At 39.9% G+C, this 24788-nt stretch overlaps 1 protein-coding gene across 1 annotated transcript in view; it reads left to right on the top strand.

Moving 5' to 3' along the window:
- The first annotated feature begins 511 nt into the window (after positions 1 to 511).
- LOC135711702 (putative inorganic phosphate cotransporter) overlaps positions 512 to 24788 on the top strand; it is a 62320-nt gene continuing 38043 nt past the window's right edge. The window contains exon 1 of the mRNA XM_065234655.1: positions 512 to 769. The gene's annotated coding sequence lies outside the window, so the exon portion shown is untranslated. The remainder of the gene's footprint in view (positions 770 to 24788) is intronic.

The raw sequence follows: 24788 nt of genomic DNA, 5'->3' as shown, positions 1-24788 counted from the left end.
AAAATCAACAGTAAACCTTGCATAAAGTACCAACGTCAAGTACCGCTACATAAACTCTACACAACCTCCGAACACTGTAAATCGCCTAAATGTTGATTTCCGTACGTTCTAGCCAAGAAGTAATCATGCTATGGGTCAAACTAGGTGAGATAGTTCACAAATTGGGATTGAAAATATTGGTTCGATTTGCAATTTTAGAAAAATTTACCAATTTGAAATTTGAACTTAAGAACACAAATAATCGTCATGCTGAGCATCGTGATTTGAAACTATTCACCAGGGAACATGAGTGTGATAGCCTTAACAGAATTCCACTTACATCATTCCCTTTGTTCATCTCAATGAAACCCGCAATCCGCATATTTCGCGAATAACTTGTCACGTAGCCTTTGTCGATTTATGTCCCCATTCAATCATGCTATCATACATTGGCGCTGTTCCCGCGCTGCTGCTGTGTTGCTGCTGATCAACCGCAGTTGACCACCAACCATCAGTTGGCGCGCAAGTCAATCGGTTATCTCGAGCGAGTGGAAGCCAGGCCTGCATTGAACTAGTTAGGTACGATCGTTTTCGCATTTGGCTCGCTTTAGTACGATCCGATCGGTCGCCGCGCGTGAACGCCTTCTTGCTGTGCACAGTGGTCGTATTTTGAGTGTTCTTCGATTATCAAAACATCAATCAACGAGAGAAAGATTGACCCGTTTAATTGTGGTGCCGGACGAGATGGAATCGGAATCGCACTGTCGTTAAGCACCAATTGATGATAAATGTACGTACGTCACTAAATATTCCGATATCCGCCTCCAAATTGTTATTGATGGTTGAGGGTGTAGTGTGCTTGATCGTCCGTAATAGTGGTGAAGCCTGGTACTCATTTGAAAAACGATTTATCGGTAGACGATACCGCAGATAACAATAGTGTTGATGGGCTCCAGACCGAGATAATCGCCAAAGCCGTGTGAAAATGGCAGTTAATTTATTAACCTCAGTGTAAACAATCGCATTCAACAGGTAGAGCAAGCATCAATCTTATACGGAAAAGGTCGGGTGCATCTGGGACACGGTTGAACGAAATCATGCTGGGCAAACCGCGAGGTAACCGAACTTGTTTTGAGATGATATGCATGCGTGCAATCTGGGCGAACGCACGGAGAAGTTGTTTTGCCAAGATCTCAAGCAAGGAAAATACACAAAAGTGAAGTGGTGGCAATGACATTCTCGTAGAACTTACCGCACCTGTTGTTAGAGATGACTTCCAAACTTATTCATGAAATGATAAGCAATAACGATTGTTTGGCTAGTTTATTTACTCCGGTAACATAAGATTTACATCTTGTTCCCGTTTCGTAGAATTGAACTGCGACTGTTTATTCCACTTGGATGATTAAACTTATACGCTCATAGCGTAAAACTAACGTAATTCAAAATAGTTCTTGACATCTTATTCTAGATCTAGCTACACTATCTTCACGAATGATCTCCTGCGGAAGTAAGAACAACGAATCAATTCGACTGCAGATCACGATAACTTTGTTTCCCGCATCGAAAATTGTTCTGCTGTCGTCCATAATCTTAAGCTAAGCCAGTCTTTGTGTTAGATGAGCCCTGCATTGAGCAGCGGACGACTTCCTCTGTGCAAGCATATATTTGCTGATTAGCAAGTGCCCTGTGTAGTGGACCACCGTTAATGGTCCATTTGGCAATGCTGTTTGTTTGTTTGTTTGTTTGTTTGTTTGTAGAAAAAAAGCAGGTTTTAAAACATCAAATGGTGGTGGCTATCCGGTAGCGAATGGACTGAGCAACGGGTATGAAAACGTGAGATAGGCACGCGACTGCTGCCTATTAAATGTGCTTGCGAGACTTAAGGAAGAAATCCGGACTGAACCTAACAGGGTGCAGATAAAATACGAAAAACTATTTAGTCACAAATAAACGGTTCTAGCAGAGATCTGTTGTTTAAAATTATTTTGAAAATTTATGAAAAAGTCTAGAACTAGAGCTAATAAATTATCGCACTAAAGTTTCATGTTGATATTAGTATAGCATTTCCTCCCAATTCTGAAAATCGTAAACTTCACGTATGAAGTAACAAAAAATACTTTGAATGTACATGAATCCTTATTGCCGGGGTAGTGGGGGCGTGAATAAGGAACCGGCAATAAGGATACCCACAGCTTATGGGATTTTCACTAATGGGGGCTGTGGTGGATTATCTCATTTGTTTCAATATATAATGCTATACTGTCTTCGACAAAGTTATTGTACTAGGATAGAACAACACGCCTTTTTTATTGGATTCAGGTTTAATTGGGAACTATTCCGCTAGAGGCGCTTCAATTTTATGTTACTCATGACGGGCGCTATAATATATGGATCTTAGGTCCAACATAGAATATTTCGTGATCCTGGCCATACAGAAAGTTGCTGTCTTGAGCAAAGTTGTTCAAGTGACCAAGTCCTTTCGGATGGTGGCCATATTAGTTCAGATTTTTTTCACTGCGCATCGCTAGTGTGCACATGAGCTTCCTGTATATGCTGTATCTCAAAATCCTGGCCATATAGAAGGTTGCTGCCGTCGGCAAAGTTGTTCAGTTAAATCCAAGATGGTTGCCTTCGGTTCAAGAAAACTGTCAAATACCCTACAATATGGGTATTTTCGGAAAGGAGATGACGTGTAGAGGCCGGAAATCGATGCCAAACGTTTTTTGGAATCCAAGATGGCGGCCATCGGTTCAATAAAAACTGTCAAATAGACTACAATATGGGTGTCTGGAATCGATATCCAGCCTCTACCAGGGAATCAAGAAAATCATATCTTCCGATGCTAACCGACGATAATAACACTAGTAAGCGAAATCATGAGTAGTGTACATCTGATATCATGGGTTATCATTTGTGGTACACACCATGATCAGAAACAAAAATGATAATCCATTGATATGATAACAATCACTGCGTAATGATCTCGAAATCTGCTGTCTTCGGAAGAGTTGTTCTGGAGGACAAATACCCTACAATATGGGTATTTTTGGAACCAGGATAACATTAAGATGTCGAAAATCAATGTCCGCTGCTATTTTAAAATCCAAGAGGCAGCCGTTGGTTTCCAAAAAAAAAGTGAAATGCCGTACAATTTGGGAATTTTCAGAACTGAGATGACGTGTATAGGCCAAAAATGTAATGTCCGCCAGCATTTTGGAATCCAATATGGCGGCAGTTGGATTCAGAAAAAAAAAACAATCAAAATAGCAGAGGACATCGATTTCCGACGTCTACATTACATCTCCGTTCCAAAAATACCCATATTGTAGAGGACAGTTTTTTATTTCTAAAACCAATGGCAGCCATCTTGAATTCCAAAATGGCGGCAGACATCAGTTTTCTACATCTGCATATCATCTCCGTTTCGAAAATACTCATATTGTAGGGTATTTGACAGTTTTATTTGCTGAAATCGATGACCGCCATCTTGGATTTCCAAATGGCGGTGGACATCAATTTTCGACACCTATACGACACCCCAATTCCAAAAATACCAATATTGTAAGGTATTTGATATTGCAGTTGACGGTGATGATCGGAGATTATCGCTATTTGATATGATCATGATCTGTAACACAAATGATAATCGCTATATAGTTTCCAGAACTGTCCATTGTGATTTTTGGGTTTGTATTGATCATGAGTGTAACCAAAATGAGAATGACATTTTCTTTATCTGAATCGTTGATTTTGATTCCCTGGCCTCTAAACATCATCCCCTCTCCAGAAATACCCATATTGAAGGGTATTTGACAGTTTTTCTTGAACCGATGGATCTTGGATTCAAAAATGACGTCTGACATTGATTTCCGGCCTCTACACGTCATCCCCTTTCCGGAAATACCCATATTGTAGGCTATTTGAAAGTTTTTCTTGAACCAATGGCCACCATCTTGGATTCCAAAATGGCGTCTGGCATCGATTTTCAACCTCTACTTGTCATCCTCTTTCCGAAAATACCCGTATTGTAGGGTGTTTGACAGTTTTTCTTGAACCGATGACCGCTATCTTGGATTTTAAAATGGCATCCGAAATCGATTTCCAGCCTCTCTACAAGTCATCCTTTTCTGGTTCCTGTTCTCACATTGCACAGCAACATATTATACGGACAAGCTTTCGAGACATAACATATAAATGAACTTCATGAGCGCTGATGAGAGAGGTCTGAAATAATAATATCACCATCCGAAAAGACTTGGTCACCTGAATAACTTTGCTGAAGACAGCAACTTTATATACGGCCAGGTTCTCGAGATACAGTTTATACAGGAAGTCCACATGCAAACTAGTGCTGCGTAGTGAGAGAGTTCTGAACTAATATGATATTCATCCAAAAGGACATGATCACCTGAACGACTTTGCTCAGGACAGTAACCTTCTATATGGCCATGATTTTAAGATACAGCTTACACAGGAAGCTCATGTGCACACTAGCGCTGTGTAGTGAGAGAGTTCTGAACTAATATGGCCACCTTCCGAAAGGACTTGGTCATTTGAACAAGTTTGCTGAAGACAGCAACTTTCTGTATGGCCAGATTCACGAAATATTCTATGTTGGACCTAAGATCCATATATTATAGCGCCTGTCATAAGTAACATAAAAGTGAAGCACCTCTAGCGGCATAGTTCCCAATTAAACCTGAATCCAATAACGCAGGCTTGTTGGTCTATCCCAGTGAAAAAAAAACTTTGTCGCAGACAGTATAGCTCTATATTTTGAAACAAATAAGATAATCCACAACAGCCCCTATTAGTGAAAATCCCATAAGCTATGGGTATCTTTATTCGTGGATAGCTCGGTAATAAGGAATCCGGTGGTGCTGTACATAATCTACATAGACAGTTTTTTGGGAGTCTTGACCCTCCCCCCTCCCACTGCGCAGACAATTGTCCATACCAGAGTTGCGACCTATCACAATCACGATCGTCAAACAGCTGATGGTAGTAACGCTTTGTACATTCCTATCAATGTGCTCGTCGAAGCTCTCTCCATGACCATCCACCAAGTTGACGAAAGAAGTAAAACGCAACTGGTGAACGTCATCTTCGGTTGTGAACCATCACCGATCTGGTCATTCCCGACAATCACGACACTCATCTGTGCTCGTTTTGAAGCAGTTGCTGCTTTGCTTGCATATGTGAGTGTGTTGGTGAGTGAGCCCAACAACTTCCGTTTAATGTTGCCTGCTTTGTTTGTAACTCACACAGTCACGCGCCTGCCGAGACGAACTTGGAATGCGTAGGTATTGTTTTCATTTTCTTCTGTCGTTTCGCTTTTTCTCATGGTCGTACAGCAGAAGTGTTCACTGTTTTCGTTGTCATCAGCAGCGAGTGTAACGTTTTGCTTGTGAGCAGCGACCATTACTAGTGACTATTGTTTCCCGAGCAGGAACGAATATCTCGATACCTTAAATTGGTATGGATGAGCCTGACATAAGAGGTAAAATACCAAAAAATAATACCAAAAAATGTTCCCACAATACCATTCCAATACCAAATTATGATAATGCAATACCAAAACAATACCACCCAGATATTCTTTTGGTATCCAAATATAATTTTTTGGTATTTACAAAGTACTTTCCATGTAATTTTTTGGTATTATTCTTTGGTATTTTACCTCTTATGTCATGCTGGTCAATACCAAATTTTGGTATCAGATCAGAATAAGGTATTCATTAGTTATTTTCTCCTGCTCGGGTTGCCATGGCTCTACCTCTCACTGCGTGACAAAACGTTCTATCAGCGATAGTCGGTTGATGCGTAGACGAGTTTCACGTGAGTGTCATGATATTTTGCATCACTGGTCAATACAAAAATTTTAAAATTTGTATGGGCCGTGGATAATTGTCAACCCCCCAACTGCCTACGTAGTTAATGAACAGCCCTCATGATCATGACAATAAAATGAGCAACACAATAGTTGGGTAAAGAAGAATTGCATTATAGCACACCTTAGACTGGAAATGCTTTCGGCAACGTGGGGCTTAAGGTAGTGATAAACGTCTCTAGAACAATTCCACAGCCGAAAACAGTATATGAGCAAGCCAAACGAGCACTCTTTTGCCTGTGGATTTGAGGAAATACCTCAAGTACGCTTATCCATTAATGTATGAGCTAGATAAAGGAGTGTACGTTTGATTAGTACTGTCGCATTAATGGCCCTCGCTCAATTTCAACATCGGTCCAATTTTCAATCGATCCTCGTCAGAACATTCTCTAGCTATTAAATTGGTTGCACTAAAGCTTCATGTTGATATTATTAGTATAGCATTTCCTCCCAACTTTGAAAAACTTTGTGTTTTGACCAGAAGTTGGGAGGAAAGTGTCGTTGTCCACTGTGAGCGAGTGAGAGTGATTATACTCATGATCATGAATTTTCTGAATACTCTCTCCCTACCATCCAGCAAGATTATTAAGTAGCTACTAAGGTGTACTACCGAGAAGCGTAGCGACGGGCAAGTAAAAAAGTTACGCTCTTCTGCATCGAGGCAAACACCATTTTTGCGGGATTGTTGTCCGGCATTCTTGCAACGTGTCCCATCCGTTTTACCCTTCCGTGCGGCTTTAATGGTTTTCTGGCTACTGGGCACGACACATAATTGCGCCAGCTCGTGGTTCATTCTTCTTGTCTATATCGAAATCCGTACACCTCAAACAAGATGTATAAAATTGGTGTGTTGTCATTACAAGGCGAATATGAAAACCAGTTTTTCGGTAATGGAAAATTTAATACCGGTAAACCAGTAAAAACCGGTGATAGACAAAATTTATCATAAATGGGAAATGCCGCTCATAATCAGAAAATATGCTATATTCCTTCTATACGTTATGCATCTGAAATGATTTGGTCTGTATAGCATATCCCACACCCAAGTAACATTTTAAGTTTTATGAAGTAATACAAAGCTACTATAAAACAACATTCATAAAATCCTGGTCAAGGCTACTTTGCCATTGATGCATCCACCAAAACCTCATTAAGACTAGAATCTGTCAGTTGGCCCTTCCTGGAGAAGGTTCTGAAGGGTATATTTTCGAAGCTCTTCAAGATTGATTTACTGCAAAAAGGTTGTATGAGAACCATTTGAAATCCGTATTTAAGCTACAATAAAAGCTATTTGGCAACAATAAAAACCATTTTCAAACCATTTTCCCTAGCCGCTTGCTGAATCCACTAGAAAAATCATCAATCAAGATAGAAAAGGATTCAAAAGTACCATCCGATCTTACCAATATAATTGAAATACAAACTGATCATATAAAAAGCCTATTCAATTTCCAAAATTATTAAAATTGTTCTCATAAAGTGGCCAAGTTAAAGGTGCCATATTAAATCTTATGTGAAATGTACTTGAAAACATCGAAAAAAAAATAAGTACGCCCTCGAAAAACGTTGATCTCACTTATTATTTTTAATCGAGAAGAAAAATTAATTATTCTTCAGATTGATCATTAAGCTAAGCCGTTTTTCGATTTTTGTGTTTCAAATATCTGCTCATTCCTAAATTGACCAAAATAAAGTTATATCCATGGAAATACACATTGAAAACGAAGTTTGTAAAAGTCAAACTAAATAATTGTAATATGGCGGTGGCTTAAAAGTTGGTTCGCATGGGCCATTTGTGAAAAAGTTGTTTTGCTTTAATGAAATCCCTAACAAATTCATAAGGTTTTAAAATAACTTTTATGAAGAAAACTTCCTGACTGAATTGTATTGATCTAAAGCCATTTTGCTTGATCCTATCCCGTTCAGATTTATGGCGGCATTTATGAAGGCAAAGTTGCCTGCAAAGAGTTAAACGTCAAAGTTTGTTTATCTTTCGATAGTTGCGGTGTTCGATCATTGCGGTTTTACTTCAGCCTTCTTCCAGGAATATTCTCCCGCTGAATTGGAAGCCGTTATTAAGGAAGTGTGCGGAACTGTTTTGCAACATTTTGCATATATTGCAACAACAACATCTGGAAGCTCAATCGTTCCCGTAAAATATCCCCTTCTTCCAGATGATTCCCGAAGTGCACCATCAAACGATGCAGTTGAAATTAAGTACGTTTGAATGAAATTTCGAACCTTTCGCTGAATAAAATAACTGCTATGAATCGGAAACCAGCCAATCTCAACGACAGTTTCAACGGTTTGCTGTAGGAACAAATGCAAATTATTTCGTTGGTTTGTTTTTAGACTGTTTCATAAAGGAGACGGTCAACACCGGTCAGAACGTGATGCAAACGCCAGTCGTTGCTGAAATTGACTTCCCTTCGTTGTTAACATCGCTTGAAATTTTCATCCTACTTCGTCTACTCTTCGAGATTTCCTTGTCATAAATATTGCTTTTATTCTCTATGAGGATCCAACTTTTAAGTTCAATTTGGAAACATAGTAATTGGAGATTTTATGGTACACTGTAACAAGTCTAAACAACAACAATATATGCTTTTTACACTCATTTAAAACCTAATTGTTTTATGGTTGCTTTTATAATGACAGAACAACTTTAAAGAGTATTGATTTACAGAACAGTTTTATGGAGGTATTGAGAGCTGCTTTAAATTTATTTTTTAAACAACTTTCTCGACAGACTATAAAAGGTTTTTAAAAACAGTAATAAGCTGAATTACAAACCAGAAATGTTTTACACTTTGAAATGCTGTATTTAAACTAAATGGATTGTTTATTTCCGTTATAAAACCATCATTAATCAGAGTGGATGCCAAGTAGCTGCTGAATTGTTACTTGGGAAGTCATCAGCAAGCCGGCCATTTACGCTTTTTGTAATATAAGGTTGAGAGTAACCGGGGCAAGTTGTGGACTTAAAAAATCCACCATTGGTTTGCAACATCTTGGAGTTTGACGCCTATATTGATATGATTCCGGACATGTCCCGAAATGGTCACTTCCACCGGGGAACCCAGAACCTGCTCCAGGATAGCCATCACAACTTTTGACCAAGCATGGGAAAATTCATTCACTCGCGCTAGCTCCACAAAACCAAAATAGCCATCCTCACATACAAACAGATTACCGAAGAAGTGTAAATTCTTCCAACCAATTGACTTTGCATGGAGACTCGGAACTGACAGCAGTAGAATGAATGAAAGATAAACTGAAAGGCAGCCGAACAATTTTCAATTGAATGCGTAAAACCCGAACGCTATCGATTTAAATAGCCGAGTGAGATATTTTTTTGGCTCACTGAATTAAATCAGTTGAGTTACGCTTACGTTGTTACAGTCTACTACTTTTCTTCATGTTATAACCAATTTAAATGTGTCAATTGCGATATACCTAGCTGCGGTCCAATGCAAGAAAATTGTAGACCGAAAAATGTAGAGTGTATTAGGGAGGTAAATTAGTTATGTCAAAAAAAATAGGAATCAGATTGCCGACTGGACTCGAACCACGAACGTTGCGATTATCAGACCTGTGCTTTCTCCACTGCTCTCTCCATGCTTCTGAATATGGTTAGCCTAAAAGCAAAGATCAAGCGCTCATTTTCTCGCATACTCGACTTTGTATACTTTTTCTGCTGGAGAGATTCGAGGCAAGTGTGTGCGTCGTTCTACAAGCTTACTGTCGAAATATATACTTATAGTCGAAAGCGTAGATAGAACACGAAATAAAAGAAGACAAAAAACCATTACATCGCCTGCATGGTCAATTTATATCATTCGTTGCGATGTTCATGAACAGAGGATGATAGGATGTTGGATGTTGCTTCCTTGTGCAAAGATATTTAAGAATAGAAGGTCTTCAAAACTATCGATAGTTTATGCCATATATACTGACTAGATGGTGCTTAGATGAAAATGATTAAGTTGTGCCTTCTTAAATACACATTACAGGGTGATTCATAATAACTGTCACTTTTAAAGTCGGTCATAACGATTAAACGCTTGCATTATTTTTTGTATCAGTATATTCCAGATATACTACATATATAACCTTCAACTTAGCATACTTTAATTCAAATCTCTCTCTCTTTACCTTTTATTACCAACCACATTTATCACGAAAACGAACCACAGCTGGCACGCAAGTTTTAGTTCTAGCACTTTTGGAGTCCTGGCGATGCGTCTAAGCACAGATATTGAACGAATTTTCCACGCATGGTTCCTTTTTACCAGTATAATGATGCGTAAAATAAATGTTTCATTCTTTCAAAGAGATTTCAGTGTCTAAAAGATAACACACGATTTAATACAAATTTATGACATGCTCCATTTTCACGTCCAAGACTGCTTGAAATCGAAAACGAATGAAATTTCAAATCCTACTATCAATACAAGCTGATAGTGGCACACACTTTAAAACAAACATATCTGAACATATACCCATTTTACCCATTGAGAATTGCATATTTCTGAAATCGGTGACAGTTATTCTGAATCACCCTGTATATAACGATATCTACAGATCCTCCACATTTAAATGGTTCCCGTCTTGAGGAAAGTTTTGTCCATCAGATCAACTTTCCTACAACCTATTCTAACGTAAAAAGTTTAGTTCAGAATTCACTCATATTGAGTTGTTTGTCCTAATCTAATAATCATACGTACTAAAGACTGGAACACGCGATAATTGGTCGACAAAAAAATCGTTTATTTCAGTCTAAAATCATGTCACAAAAATCTTCTTATTTTTCTTTTGGTAGTTCATTTCATATATTTAAAGGAAAAAATGTTCGTTTATTCTTTTGGTTTGCCAATTTCGAACTGCCGTGCCTTCCGCTTAACCTCTTCCATTAAATTTTGCACAGTGGTCTCATCGACCTTATTCGCCGCCGAACGCCAGTTAGATTTAAACTGCTGCTCGTTTTCCATGGATTTATTAGTTTTTTTTTATTTTTTTAAAGATTACGTTTGACCAAGGCCCAATACCGTTCGATAGGGTGGAGTTCTGGGTTGTTGGGACGGTTGTGGTCTTTGGGTACCACAACCACGTTGTTCGCATCATACCACTCGATTTCCTTTTTTCCATAGTGGCAGCTCACCAAGTCCGACAAGAACAGCACAGGTCTATTATGTTGCTTTAGAAATGGTAGCAGCCGCTTTTCCAGGCACTCCTGGACGTAGATATCTTGATTGGTGGTTCCCGTTGTAATGAAAATGCCGCTTTTTAGACCACACGAGATATTTTTTTGGGACCTTCGATAGTTTTGAAGATGGTTTTGAAAATTTCAGCCACCTTCCCTTTTCCTGATGCGGTATAAAAGTCCTGTCCCAGAAGCTGTTTGAAATCCGCCTTCACATAAGTTTCGTCGTCCATGACGACACAGTCGAACTTTGTGAGTTGATTCGTATACAGCTTTCGGGACCGCTGCTTTGCCGACGTGTTTTGTTTTGTTTTGTTCGCCACTTTCACCTTCTTAAACGTCGACAACCCGGCTCGTTTCTTGGCCCGCTGCACAGTAGTATGGGAGACATTGAGCTTACCAGCGACGTCCCGGATGGAGAGGTTAGGATTCCACTTATATTTCACCGCCACCTTCTTCGTCGTCACTGCCACGTCCGTCTGCCACCACTTCCAGGCTTGCTGGCGGTCGACAGACGCTCCCCGAACACTTTTAAAACGTTTGTCACGGTCGATTTGGCCACATCCAGCAATTTTGCCAACTTGGCGTGTGAGAACGTCGGATTCTCTTGCTGCGCGAGCCAAATGTTGACACGCTGCTCCTCTTGCTTGGACGTCATTTTGAAAACTGGAGAGCAAACGGAGAAAACTCATCAGAGCAACCATTGTGTATAAGCTTCCAAATGCAGCATTTCAGGTTTTTTATGCATTTTTAACAGAAATACACCAATTTGAAGTTGACAAATTTTTGCGCGTTTCAGACTTTAAGATAATCCCTAAATCCCTAGCTCTTTCATATTTTTCTACATTCTGATTTCCTAATGCAATTGAAATGTTTGATGGTGTTCTTTTTCTGCTAATTGATATTAAGTTGCATTTTCATTTTTTTTCATAGGCTTTTTACACCATGTGTACAATCATAGGCGTAGCCAAAGCGGGTCAGTTTTTTTTCATCCCTCTCTAGCTCGAAATCTGGCTACGTCCTTGTGCAGAAAATGTGTATTTCACTCTGGAATATATTGATGTCTTCATCATTTCTTATTTCGAAAAAGAGCTTCAGGTCGTCGGCATAGATTAGCAATTTTATTTTTTTTTGATAATGAATGAAATGTCGTTTACATACAGAACCCAAGTAACCATAGGCACGTTATTTCGCCTTTTTGGCTATATACGGGCCTCATCAGAACTTGCAAACACTGGTGTAGCCGTTGTTCAGCTGTATATAGCCAAAAAGGCGAAATAACGTGCCTATGGTTACTTGGGAATTAAAAGAAGAGGTCCCAAATGATTATTAACCTCACGATAGGTCTTGCTCATCTGGACAACTTTGCTCAAGACGGGAACCATCCATATAAGCAGGATCTGTAGATAGCGATATATAAGGTGTATTTAAGAAGGCACAACTTGAGCATTTTCATCTTAGCGTCATCTAGTGAGTAAATGTTGTCATCAACCATCCATAGTTTTGAAAACCTTGTATTCCTCAACATCTTTGTAAAAGGAAGCAACATTCTTTATGGTTGGGATCTTGTGATATAAACATCTCTTACATTAAAATATGCCACTTCATGGCTATCAGCATACCTGCTTTTCTGCTCAAATCAAGGTTTATCTGCAATCTGAGTTCCGAATGCCAATTTCTGTTTTCTGGAGCATCAAATCGACTTGCAGCCTTGAACAAAGTTATTTATTATAGTTTTAAGTATAACATATTTTAATTTCATGCAAATCGGTTTATTAAGAAAAAAGTTAGAATGATTTTAGTCGGTCATCATTTTCTCCCATACTAATTTGACGAAAATCCCGAACAAAATTGAAATCGTTGGCGCGACCTCTTAACGTTGACCAATTTAACTGATTCTTTGCACAAATGTTTGTTTTTGTGTTATGAACTGAACTAGGGGGTGGCCTATCAAAAATATCATTCTTTTTCCATAATGAAACACCCTACTGTGCATGCCAAGCATGATTAGAAGCATATTCTAGAAGTTAAATTTAGAAGTTTATTTTAGACTCTTGACCGCCGCTCTGCTCCTCGACACGGGCAGGACAATAAATCTGAGCTACGAAGTAATGGAGCAATTTTCCAAAGTTTTGGATCAAAATAAAAAAAAATATATGTCTAATTTATGGATCAGTCCTATATTTTTAGTGCACAAACTTTATATTCTATGGATCAATTTCGTTAGTTTCTGGTTCATTGCTGAACGTTTTATGGATCATTTTCAATATGTTTATGAGTAATCCGTACAATTTCAATTCTTATTCTTTAGAAATTTAGCGGTAAATTTTTACAATTGTGTTGCTAAATTTTATATAAAATATGGATCATAGTAACATTTTTTATGGATCATTCTCACTTTTTTGGGATGTGTTTTTTTAAGGATTTTTTTTTTTTCAATTTTTTATCGGTCGTTTCATCAATTATAAAGGTGCATACTTAGGACTGCCTTATTATTACAATTGCCACTCAGCCCTTTGCCTGCTTGCTGACCAAACAATAAATCATTTGATCCGATTGATCGGTGCCTACTGCCCATTTCTTTTGTTCTGCTTTGCTTCACTTTGCCCATTTCTGTTGAACAATTTGCTTGACATGTGAGTATTTTGAGATTTTGAATATTTAGAAAAAGATGGAGCTAATTTACCGAATCACTCTGATAACTCATATTGATAAGGTGTATAAATTATCGTCATCTAAATTGGACTACAAATCACGTGAGCTAATTTCACCACCTGTTCAAATCCCTAGCGCCGCTTCCAATAGCGAGTCCAACAAGCTCCAAACAACTGTGATCGATACGTGCAAGGTCATCTGTAAAGTGGGGGATTTAAAACAGAGGTGACTATATAGCAGTAGCAATAGTCGTCGAAGCTGCCACATGCGTTTATTCAACACGTCAATTGAACATACCGATAAAGCCCGCTTGCAACTTTCACGAATCTGTAATTACACATCAAACGAAAATGCTTAGAAACGAAGTTCGAGCTGTACCCATCCGTCACGCAAGCTGGATGAAAACTATGAAGTCCAGAGTGATTCTTCCAAACATCCTACGAATCACAGTAAGAGAATCTTCTCATCGATTCGGCTAGCGAAATTCAAAAGGCACAATGTTTGTCAGAAACTCGTTTTACAACAAAAGTTTAGAATCTCTTAGAACGTTCTGCTGAATGGATCTAGAAAAAGTAGCAGTTCGTTCGCCCGCATACGATACGAGCCGGTATTGCGTGCGAAAGCAAACGTAGTTTGTAACGACAGTTCCAATTATCGAGTTAGGCAACCAACTAATTGGCGTAATGTGCTGGGTAATTGCAACTGTAATAGAAAATAATATACATTATCAATTTAGTGGAATCAATACACTGAGTTGCCACCAATTAAATCAACGATCGATGAATTTGATTAGTTATGGAATCCCCATCGACTGGGGGCCTTCCGATAACCAATATTGCGTCTCAACTGGCATTTTGCATCTGCCCTCACTCAGCTCAATTTCCGTTGAGCATTTTCTTCTTATTCTTCTTCTTTGCATTTCAAGCTTATTGCATATCGCATATTAGCTTATTGCGTGCTCTCAACTTAGTGTTCTAGATGCACTTCCACAGTTATTAATAGAGAGCTTTTGATGCCTGTACCATTTTTGCATTGGTATAATTGTGTGGCAAGTCCAATCATACTTCTATGCCCAGGGAAGTCGAGACATTTTCCAACCCGAAAAATTTCTAGACCGGACTGGGAATCAAACCCAGCCACCTCCAGCATGGCCTTGCTTTGTAGCTACGCTTTTACCGACTGAGCTAAGGGAGGCCCCGAGTTGAGCATTTTCACAGTTGTTAATTTATTGAAGACATTCTTGCACCATTTTCGAATGATATTCGATGGGAAAATTTACCAACCCAAACCCCCGTAACCAAATATGCTATCTCCCACAGGCGTAGCAAGAGTAACAGGGGACCACTGTTCCCACCCCCTGATTCAGCAATAAAATAAACAGAATTTTTTGTTAGTTTGTTAGTTCAAGATTCCAGAAAAGTGTACCCAAATTTTGGATAACAAAGATTGATCTAAGATATTTTTTGAATCCGTGAATTTATAAAAAATGTCATCAGATGTGAGTTTTGATATTCTGAAAGTCTTTCAAGAGTCTGGCACTTCAAAAAAAATCTTTATTTTGAGATGAATTCCAAACAAATTTTAAGGATAATTCAAAAACAATTTGAGAGATAATTCCAAGAGATTAAAGACTGACTAAAAGTAAATTGGTACGCACAAACAGACCTGTAATTCGTGAATCAATAATTTTAAACTTAAGTCACTGAATGGTTGCTTTACAGAACTTTTATTAAAACTTCAAAGTTACAGCATAAGATGGTTACATTTCTCCAGTTCGAACGAAATCTCGAACCTTCCGAACCTTGGTAATATCATAGAGGTAACTCTAAGACTAGTAGGTCCCGAAGAATCGTGCTCAACTTTTTGGCTCAGCTCTGGTACTATCTTCGGTCCCAAGCTAATCGATTCACCCCTCGAAACATAGGATGATCCACTAACCCCTCATTTTATCTGTCAAACTTTCATAGCGAATCAAAACAAACATTGTGTAGTACTAGAATTCCGACTAGAATGGGATACGTTAATCGTTTGCTTGGGACCAATAGGCTAGTCAAGTAGTGAGCCAATTTTAAATCGATAGTTTCGTATTGATTGTTGGTAATATTGCCTATTTACAGATGTAACATTTCTTCTCTCGAGAAAATATTTTTGATAATTCCTGGGATACAGATTTGTACGAAGTAAGATCTATAACTAAAATGTTGAAAAATATGAAGGCTCCAGATGATGATGTAATTTTCTAAATCCTCATAAAAAAAACTCCCAGTGAGTACCTTGTCTTTCTTGGCAAACTTATTCAAGAGTTATTTCCATTTAGCATAGTTTCCTGATAAATGAAAAAAATGCCAAAGTTGTTCCAATTTCAAAGCCGGATAAAAATCCAGCTGAAGCCAATAATGTTGCATTCTTCAATAAGTAATTTTGAATAAAATGGTGCTTCACATCAATACGAACTCAATTTTTGCAGATGATCAGTTTGGATTTCGCCATAGACATTCAACTACTCATCAACTTTTAAGAATTACCAATTTAATTCGTTCAAACAAATCTCCCAACCCAGGAATTGTTATACTTATAGCAACATGAAGCTTTAGTGCGATAATTTATTAACTAGAGAATGTTCTGAAGAGGATAGATTGAAGTTGCTGACAATACTAATCAAATGCGCACTTCTTTACCTAGATCATATGTTAGGTATGTTCTCAAATTTACAGGCAAAAGAAATCAAATCTGCAAATCTGAAGGCCGGAGTTGCTCTTCTAGACATAGAAAAGGATTCGAAAAGTTTAATTTTGTTCTCTGAAATAAGTTAAACGTTTACACATGAAATTAGTTCGAAATTATTTAACTGACAGAACTCTGCAGGTAAATTATCAATATTCCAAGGCTAATCGACTACTTGTTAGAGCAGGAGCTTCTCAGGGTAGCATGCTTGGGTCTATATTGTATAACATTTTCGCTTCAGACCTCCCTTATTTGCCTCAGGGTTCCCACAAATGTTTGTTCGCTGATGACACAGGCATTTTCGCTCAAAGAAGAAGTCTTCGTGTTTTTTGTGACTGCAGAAAAGTTTAGATATTTTCTCTTCTTATTTAACAAAATGGAAACTTTCTTCCAACGCTTCCAAAACTTAACTTATAATATTTCCACATAAGCCTAGAGCTCCCTTTTTGAAATCTAGTAGTAGTCACATAGTTACTATGAGCAGAGTTCCAATTTCTTGGTCAAGTCAAGTGAAATATCTTGGATTAGTATTTGACTAAAAATTAACTTTTAAAGATCACATTTAGGGCAGTCAACCCAAGTGACATTTCTTGTTTTATTGCACTCTATTAGTGGTTTTTGAGATCAATTTTATAAAACCGTCAATAAAATTAATAGCTCCAGCACAACCTTTTGATAACCGCTATAAGATCGTCTTCCACATTCCACTGCGTCCTAGCAAGAAGTACGGTCGACTTAGTTCGCGCTCCGCTATTTTGGAAGTTTTCTCGCTATTCGCTTGATTTAAATTGTCAGTTTTTTCTCGCTTAGAGTTCCCAGATAAATAATTAACTAAAAGTGAGTTTTTTTCTGAGAAGAAAGTGTGTTTTCGGCATCATCGGAAGGAAAATTGTTTTTACGATTGCCAATTCGCCAACCATTTTGCGCACCATCGGTGCGTGGTAACGCATACCTGCACACGGATCATCGTCATCGAGTGTCAGCATCTGCCTCCGCATTTACACCGCTCATCTATCATCGTGTGTTCAGCTGAGTGCCGACCCTCACATAAGCACACACCAACGAAGACCGCCCGCACACGCTGATCGAAGATCATCCACGCTGCGCGTCGCTCCGCTGCTGCCGTTTAAACGCTCGGTGGTAGTAGTATAGGATTATCAGATAAGTTTTTGTTCTTGTTTCTCTCTTTCACCCACAGTTAAATTTTAAGTTTGTGTTCTGTGTTTGTAGTTTTTTTTTGTGTATTGTGTCCGAGTGATTATCGTTTCAGTGGTAGAGCGTTTTTCGCTCCCACTAGTACGGCAAAATGGACATTTTGTCGCAAGACGAAATGGACGTTTTGTCGGAAGATGACACCACTTTGCCACGCGATGGCAAGAAGGGTCGAAAACGTACGTCATCTCTCCCTGGTTCATCGTCTCAGTCTGGCAAAGGACAGGCTCAGGTAAACCCCCGATCGCGAGCCTATCCAGATGACTCGACTGGCCCATGGGTTGTCTACTTTCAGCCCAGAAACAAACCTTTGAATGTAATGCAAATTACTAATGATCTGACGAAGCGATACTCGGCCGTGACTGAAATCACGAAGGTTAGGCACAATAAACTTCGTGTCTCCGTCTCTAACCTGAAGCAGGCTAACGAGATTGCTGCCTCCCAGCTCTTCACGCTCGAGTACAGAGTTTACATCCCAGCTCGTGATGTGGAGATCGAAGGTGTGGTCACCGAAGCGAGTCTGACCCCCGAGATCTTGGAGAAGCAGGCGGTTGGCCGTTTCAAGAACCGTTTGCTTCCTCCGGTGAAGATACTGGATGTCCAAAAACTGGGCTCAGTATCTGTCAGCGAGGGTAAAAAGAGTTTTACCCCCACAGACTCGTTCCGTGTGACCTTTTCTGGTTCAGCCCTTCCTCACTACATCGAGCTGGGAAAACTTCGACTACCTGTGCGCTTGTTCGTTCCCCGGGTCATGAACTGCCAAAACTGTAAGCAGTTGGGACATACGGCCTCCCACTGTGGCAGCAAGGCACGCTGTTCCAAATGCGGAGAGAAGCATGGGGATGACACCTGTGCAGCTACCGCACCAAAATGCGTGTACTGTAAGGGAACTCCTCATGCTATCTCGTCATGCCCGGTGTACAAACAACGCGGGGAGAAATTACAACGCTCACTTAAGGAACGTTCCCGGCAGTCTTTTGCAGAAATGCTTAAGACGGCCACGCCATCGACCAACGACAAAAATCCCTTTTCTCTTTTGTCAGATGACGAGACTGACTCTGACTTGGCTGAGGAGGGAACTTCTTTCTGTCTTTCAGCACGGAAACGAAAACGCATCCGTTCGCGGAAAGTTGAGAATGAAGAACCCCAAATCAGCTTGCCCAAATCAAGGAGTGGTGGAAAAAAGGAAGTTTCTACTCCTCCTGGATTCAGAAGAACTGACTATACCCAGGATTTTCCACCTCTCCCGGGGACATCCAAAACCCCTGATGTCCCATTTTTAAGAACAGAAGCCCCTTCTTCATCTGGGTTGTTCTCATTTGATAAAATTGTGGACGATATTCTCAAGTACCTGAATATTTCTGATCCTCTCAAAAGCATTGTTCTGGCAATGCTTCCTACTGTGAAGACCCTCTTGAAGCAATTGACATTGAAGTGGCCCCTCATTGCAGCAATCATTTCCTTCGATGGATAATTTTCCAAACGAGGTCGGGGATTTGATCACTATTCTACAGTGGAATTGTCGAAGTCTTATTCCTAAATTAGACTCTTTTAAGTTTTTAGTTCACAATAATGATTGTGATGCATTTGCTCTTTGTGAAACTTGGCTCTCTTCAGATATAGATCTTCCTTTTTATGATTTTAACATTATTCGACTGGATCGTGAGGATTCGCGTGGAGGAGGGGTACTTTTGGGGATCAAAAAGTGCCATTCTTTCTATAGAGTGAATCTTCCACAATTTACAGGTATTGAAGTTGTCGCATGTCAGGCTATTATTAAAGGTAAGAGCCTTTGTATTGCTTCTGTTTATATTCCTCCTAGAGCCGTTGTTAATCGAAAACAACTTTCAGATATATGTTCAGTAGTTCCTGCTCCACGGTTGATTATGGGAGATTTTAATTCCCACGGTACAGGCTGGGGGGAACTGTATGATGACAACCGTTCTACTTTTATATATGACCTCTGTGATAACTTCAATATGACAATTCTTAACAATGGAGAAGTAACACGTTTGGCTGGACCATCTTCGAATGGAAGTAAATTAGACCTCACACTTTGCTCTAACTCATTATCGTTGGATTGCACGTGGAATGTGATCCAGGATCCCCACGGTAGTGATCACTTGCCGATCAAAATTTCGATTGTCAGTGGGTTCAATCCGTCGGAATCCGTTAACGTCGCGTACGACCTTACCCGTAATATCGATTGGACAACGTTCAAGACCGCGATAGAGGAAGCCGTGTCGTCGGTAGAAGGGCTTCCACCGTTGGAGGAATATAACTTCCTCTCCAATTTGGTCTTGGATAGCGCGCTTCGAGCTCAAACTCGGCCGGTTCCTGGAACGTCTTTGCGTAGGAAACCTCCTTCCCCTTGGTGGGACCACCAATGCACTGAGGTTTATCGTAAAAAGTCCGACGCGTTTAAGTTTTTCCGGAAACGTGGAACACCCGTGTATTTCGAAGCGTACTCGGCTCTTGAACGCGAACTCAAGAGCCTCATCAAAGCCAAGAAACGCGGATACTGGCGGCAATTCGTGGACGGATTATCGCGCGAAACGTCGATGAATACGCTTTGGAACGCGGCGCGAAGGATGCGTAACCGGTCTTCGAACAACGAGAGCGAGGAGTACTCAGATCGTTGGATTCTCAAGTTCGCGCGAAAAGTATGTCCTGATTCCGTGCCGGCACAGATGATTCCTCGCGAAACGACGAATTCTGTAGACGAGATCAGCCAGCCTTTTTCAATGCTGGAACTCTCACTCGCGCTCCTTTCGTGTGGCAATTCGGCTCCGGGGGCTGATAGAATCAAGTTCAACTTGTTGAAGAACCTCCCAGACGTCGCTAAGAGGCGCATGTTGAACTTGTTTTGTCAGTTCCTGGAGCTCAATATTGTTCCGGATGATTGGAGGCAAGTGAGAGTTATAGCCATTAAAAAGCCTGGAAAACCCGCTTCAGATCATAACTCGTATCGTCCCATCGCGATGTTATCGTGCATTCGAAAATTGTTGGAGAAAATGATCCTTTTTCGCTTGGACAAATGGGTTGAGACGAACCACCTACTCTCAGATACTCAATTTGGATTCCGTAGGGGCAGGGGAACGAACGACTGTCTCGCGTTGCTTTCCACAGAAATTCAGTTGGCTTTTGCTAAAAAAGAGCAAATGGCTTCTGTATTCTTGGATATCAAGGGGGCTTTTGATTCAGTATCCGTTGAAGTCCTTTCAGACAAACTCCACGCTTGTGGCCTTTCTCCATTAATAAATAACTTTTTGTACAATTTGCTGTCAGAGAAACATATGAGCTTTTCTCATGGAAACTCTACAGCTTCTCGATTTAGTTACATGGGTCTCCCCCAGGGCTCATGTTTAAGCCCCCTTTTGTATAATTTCTACGTCAGAGAAATTGACAATTGTCTAAGTGACAACTGCACGTTGAGACAACTTGCAGATGACGGCGTAGTGTCTATGACAGGGCCCAAAGGGGTCGACCTGCAAGGACCCTTACAGGATACCTTAGACAATTTGTCTACTTGGGCTATTCAGCTAGGTATCGAATTCTCCACGGAGAAAACTGAGTTGGTCGTTTTTTCTAGGAAGCATAGCCCAGCACAACCAAAGCTTCAACTTTTGGGTAAACCGATCACTCATTCTATGTCCTTCAAATATCTTGGGGTCTGGTTCGATTCCAAATGCACCTGGAGATCCCACATTGAGTATCTGAGACGAAAATGCCAACAAAGGATCAATTTTCTCCGAACAATTACCGGAACGTGGTGGGGAGCCCATCCGCAAGATCTTCTAACGTTGTACCGGACAACGATTTTATCGGTTTTAGAATACGGTAGTTTTTGTTTCCAGTCGGCGGCTAAAACTCACATCATCAAACTGGAACGTATCCAGTATCGTTGTCTTCGTATCGCGTTAGGATGCATGCACTCGACTCATACGATGAGTCTAGAAGTGTTGGCGGGCATGTTGCCACTATCGGATCGGTTTTCGGAATTGTCCCTCAGGCTCCTCACCCGTTGCGAAGTTATGAACCCACTGGTAATCGAAAACTTTGAAAAGCTTCTTGAGCTGAACCCTCAAACTCGTTTTATGTCATTGTACTACGTGTACATAACACAGGATGTCAGCCCTTCACAGCATAATCCTCATCGTGTATGCTTCTCCGACTTCGGCAATTCAGTTAGTTTTGATTTATCTATGACGCGGGAGATTCGTGGGATCCCAGAACATCATCGTTCCATGATTGTTCCGTCAATTTACGCTGCAAAGTTTGGCCAAGTTGATTCCGCAAGATCGTTCTTCACAGATGGATCACTAATAGAGTCGTCCGCTGGTTTTGGTATTTTTAACGAATTTCATAGCGCCTCTCGAATGCTTCAAGCTCCTTGTTCCGTATATGTTGCTGAGCTGGCGGCAATACATTATACGCTAGAAACGATCGCCTCACTTGAACCAGATCATTATTTTATTTTTACGGATAGTCTCAGTTCTGTCGAGGCTATTTGCTCTATGAGGCCGGTAAAGCACTCCTCGTATTTTCTCATGAAAATACGAGAGCTTTTAAGTGCTTTATCTTTAAGATCTTTTGTCATCACCTTTGCATGGGTCCCATCTCATTGCTCGATTCCGGGCAATGAGATGGCTGACTCACTTGCTAAGGTGGGCGCTATGGAAGGCGATATTTACGATCGACAAATCGCCTACGATGAATTTTTCTTCATTTATCGTCAACAGTCACTCGTCAGCTGGCAGAATAAGTGGAGTGAAGGGAGTTTGGGACGATGGCTATATTCGATCATCCCTAAGGTGTCGAAGAGTTCTTGGTTCAAGGGGTTGGATGTGGGTCGAGACTTCATTCGTATGATGTCTCGCCTCATGTCCAATCACTATTCGTTAAACGCTCACTTGTTCCGTGTTGGGCTGAAGGACAGCAGTCTCTGTGAATGTGGACAAGGTTACCAGGACGCAGATCACATTATTTGGTCTTGTGCTGAGCATCGCGGAGTCAGATCTGAACTGTACGATTCCCTTCGGGCTCGAGGTAGACAACCTAATGTTCCAGTTCGGGATATTTTGGCTAGACGCGATCTGGAGTTTATGAAACTCATATATGTTTACTTTAAGAATATTAACATTAGATTGTAAGTTTTATTAACCTTGTGTTTAGTTTGTATTTTGTACGTGTGGGTTTTTTTATGTTTGTTTTCAAGATGAATAGAAATTAGTTCATGTTTTAGGATTAATTAAATATTTGTATCGTAAACCACATTTCAAACCTCCCTCTCCCTTTTCCCATCCAAAAAATTGTAAATCCCCACTAACCTCGAGACAACCGCGAGTATCCGGTCCAGCTCCTTTAACTTTAAATATAAGAAATCAATAATGTATAACAAAAATGATAACTCGGCTCTGTAAAGTTTATTCGATTGAGCCTGTACAAATAAAGTAGTTAATAAAAAAAAAAAATAAGATCGTCTTCCAGCTTAGTGGAGCACTCTTGATAAGGTTTATAAAGCATTTTTGAAAATCACAATAAATCTGTCTTAAAACCTTTTGTAAGAAAGCCCTATACTCTACAAAAGGTTCTCATAGCCTCTTTAAGAATAATATTGCATGCAAGCAGTTTTATTCACTTTGGTGAAAATCAGTTATAAATCCAATTTAATTTTTATTGCATCAATGCAACTGCCATAAATTAGCTTGTTGTTGTTCTGTTCTGCTGAAACTTTTTTTTTCATATGGTAATCTTTAGCTGTAAAAGTAGGTTTGAGTGTTGGTGTCAAAATCACCATGCAATCAATTTTGTTTCATGGCGACATTAGTGAAAATCTTAAAGAAAATATATGCCCTTTTAGAAGTTCCAAAACATATGCGCTTGAAATTTTGTCGTGTATATTGGGATAATATGAGCGTTAAATAAATGCGCCTCCAAAATAATTCAAGTTAACAAAAGAGATTGTTTTTGTTGAGATAGTAGTGTAAGCTGTGCTTCATCTGTTCTTTATATCTGTGGCAGAGTAGAATTTAACCAGCTTCGTAGTAGTTTACACTCACCGTGTAGAACTTTTTATTCTCTGCATATGTACTGTACTTTTCCCATTCATTCTAAAATAAACGATTTGCAATACGGACGTGTCTGCGCGTGTTCTTTCTTTAATAGGTTATGGGCCTATTCACGAAAGTTTATTCGTAGTGCGAAAAAGTTTTTTTCTACGGTACGCGAGTGGTAAACATGCCTGGAAGCGGATCCGGAAACTGTGCTGGCGCAGGAGGACGGAACCGAAGAAGCTGTTGAGGCTGCTTGCGATCGCCGTGCGAGAGCAAAAAATCATTTCGCTTCTCGACAGTCCGCATCGTGCTCTCTTGCCGTGCGGATCTATTTGCTTTTTGCTTAAGGAAGTGTTACTACTACCTAAAGCTACAACAAATTTAAACAGCACTTTTCAGTGCTCAACCTGTAAAAATTTTCTACCTTGTTCAACTCCTCTTATTCCTCTTCGATCCTTGTTTGGACCCTACCCGAGGTAATCCTTCTTGGATATCGATTTGGAAAATTCCTCTTCGATCCTTCAGATTCTTATAGTAATCTGCTTGGAAGTCGATTTGGATAAAAAATTTACTGCCGCCATGGCGCCTAAACGCAAAAGAAAGGGGCAAACTCTTGACCCCCCTTCTGAAGAAATTAATTTGAGTAATCAATTTGATTTGCTCACGGATGATGAGAATGATCCATCATCCAAGAAAAATTCTAGTAAACTTTCCCGGCTTAATGCCAAGAAGGAAAAGATTCCCCCTATTGTGATAACCACTACCGATTTTCATGCTCTTCGCATGGAACTTTTGAATTTCGTGAAAGTTAAGTTTTCACTACAAATTGGACGTCGGGGTGAATGCCGTGTATTGGCTGAAACCTTGGACGGATTTAAATGTCTTCTCAAGTATCTTACTGAGAAGAAGCACAAATTTTTTACTTACGACACCAAAACTGAACGTGTGTTCAAGGTTGTCATGAAAGGACTGCCCAGTGGTGAATCCCTGGATCAGATCAAAGATGAACTGGCAAAATTACTTGGAGTTGTGCCACTCCAAGTAATCAAAATGAAAATGAAATCCC

This window comes from Ochlerotatus camptorhynchus, unplaced genomic scaffold, assembly GCF_037179485.1.
Source record: "Ochlerotatus camptorhynchus isolate MF236.1 unplaced genomic scaffold, CSIRO-AGI_Acam_v1.1 ptg000434l, whole genome shotgun sequence".
Classification (NCBI taxonomy): Eukaryota; Metazoa; Arthropoda; class Insecta; order Diptera; family Culicidae; genus Ochlerotatus; species Ochlerotatus camptorhynchus.
This window is presented reverse-complemented; position numbering and strand designations above follow the sequence as displayed.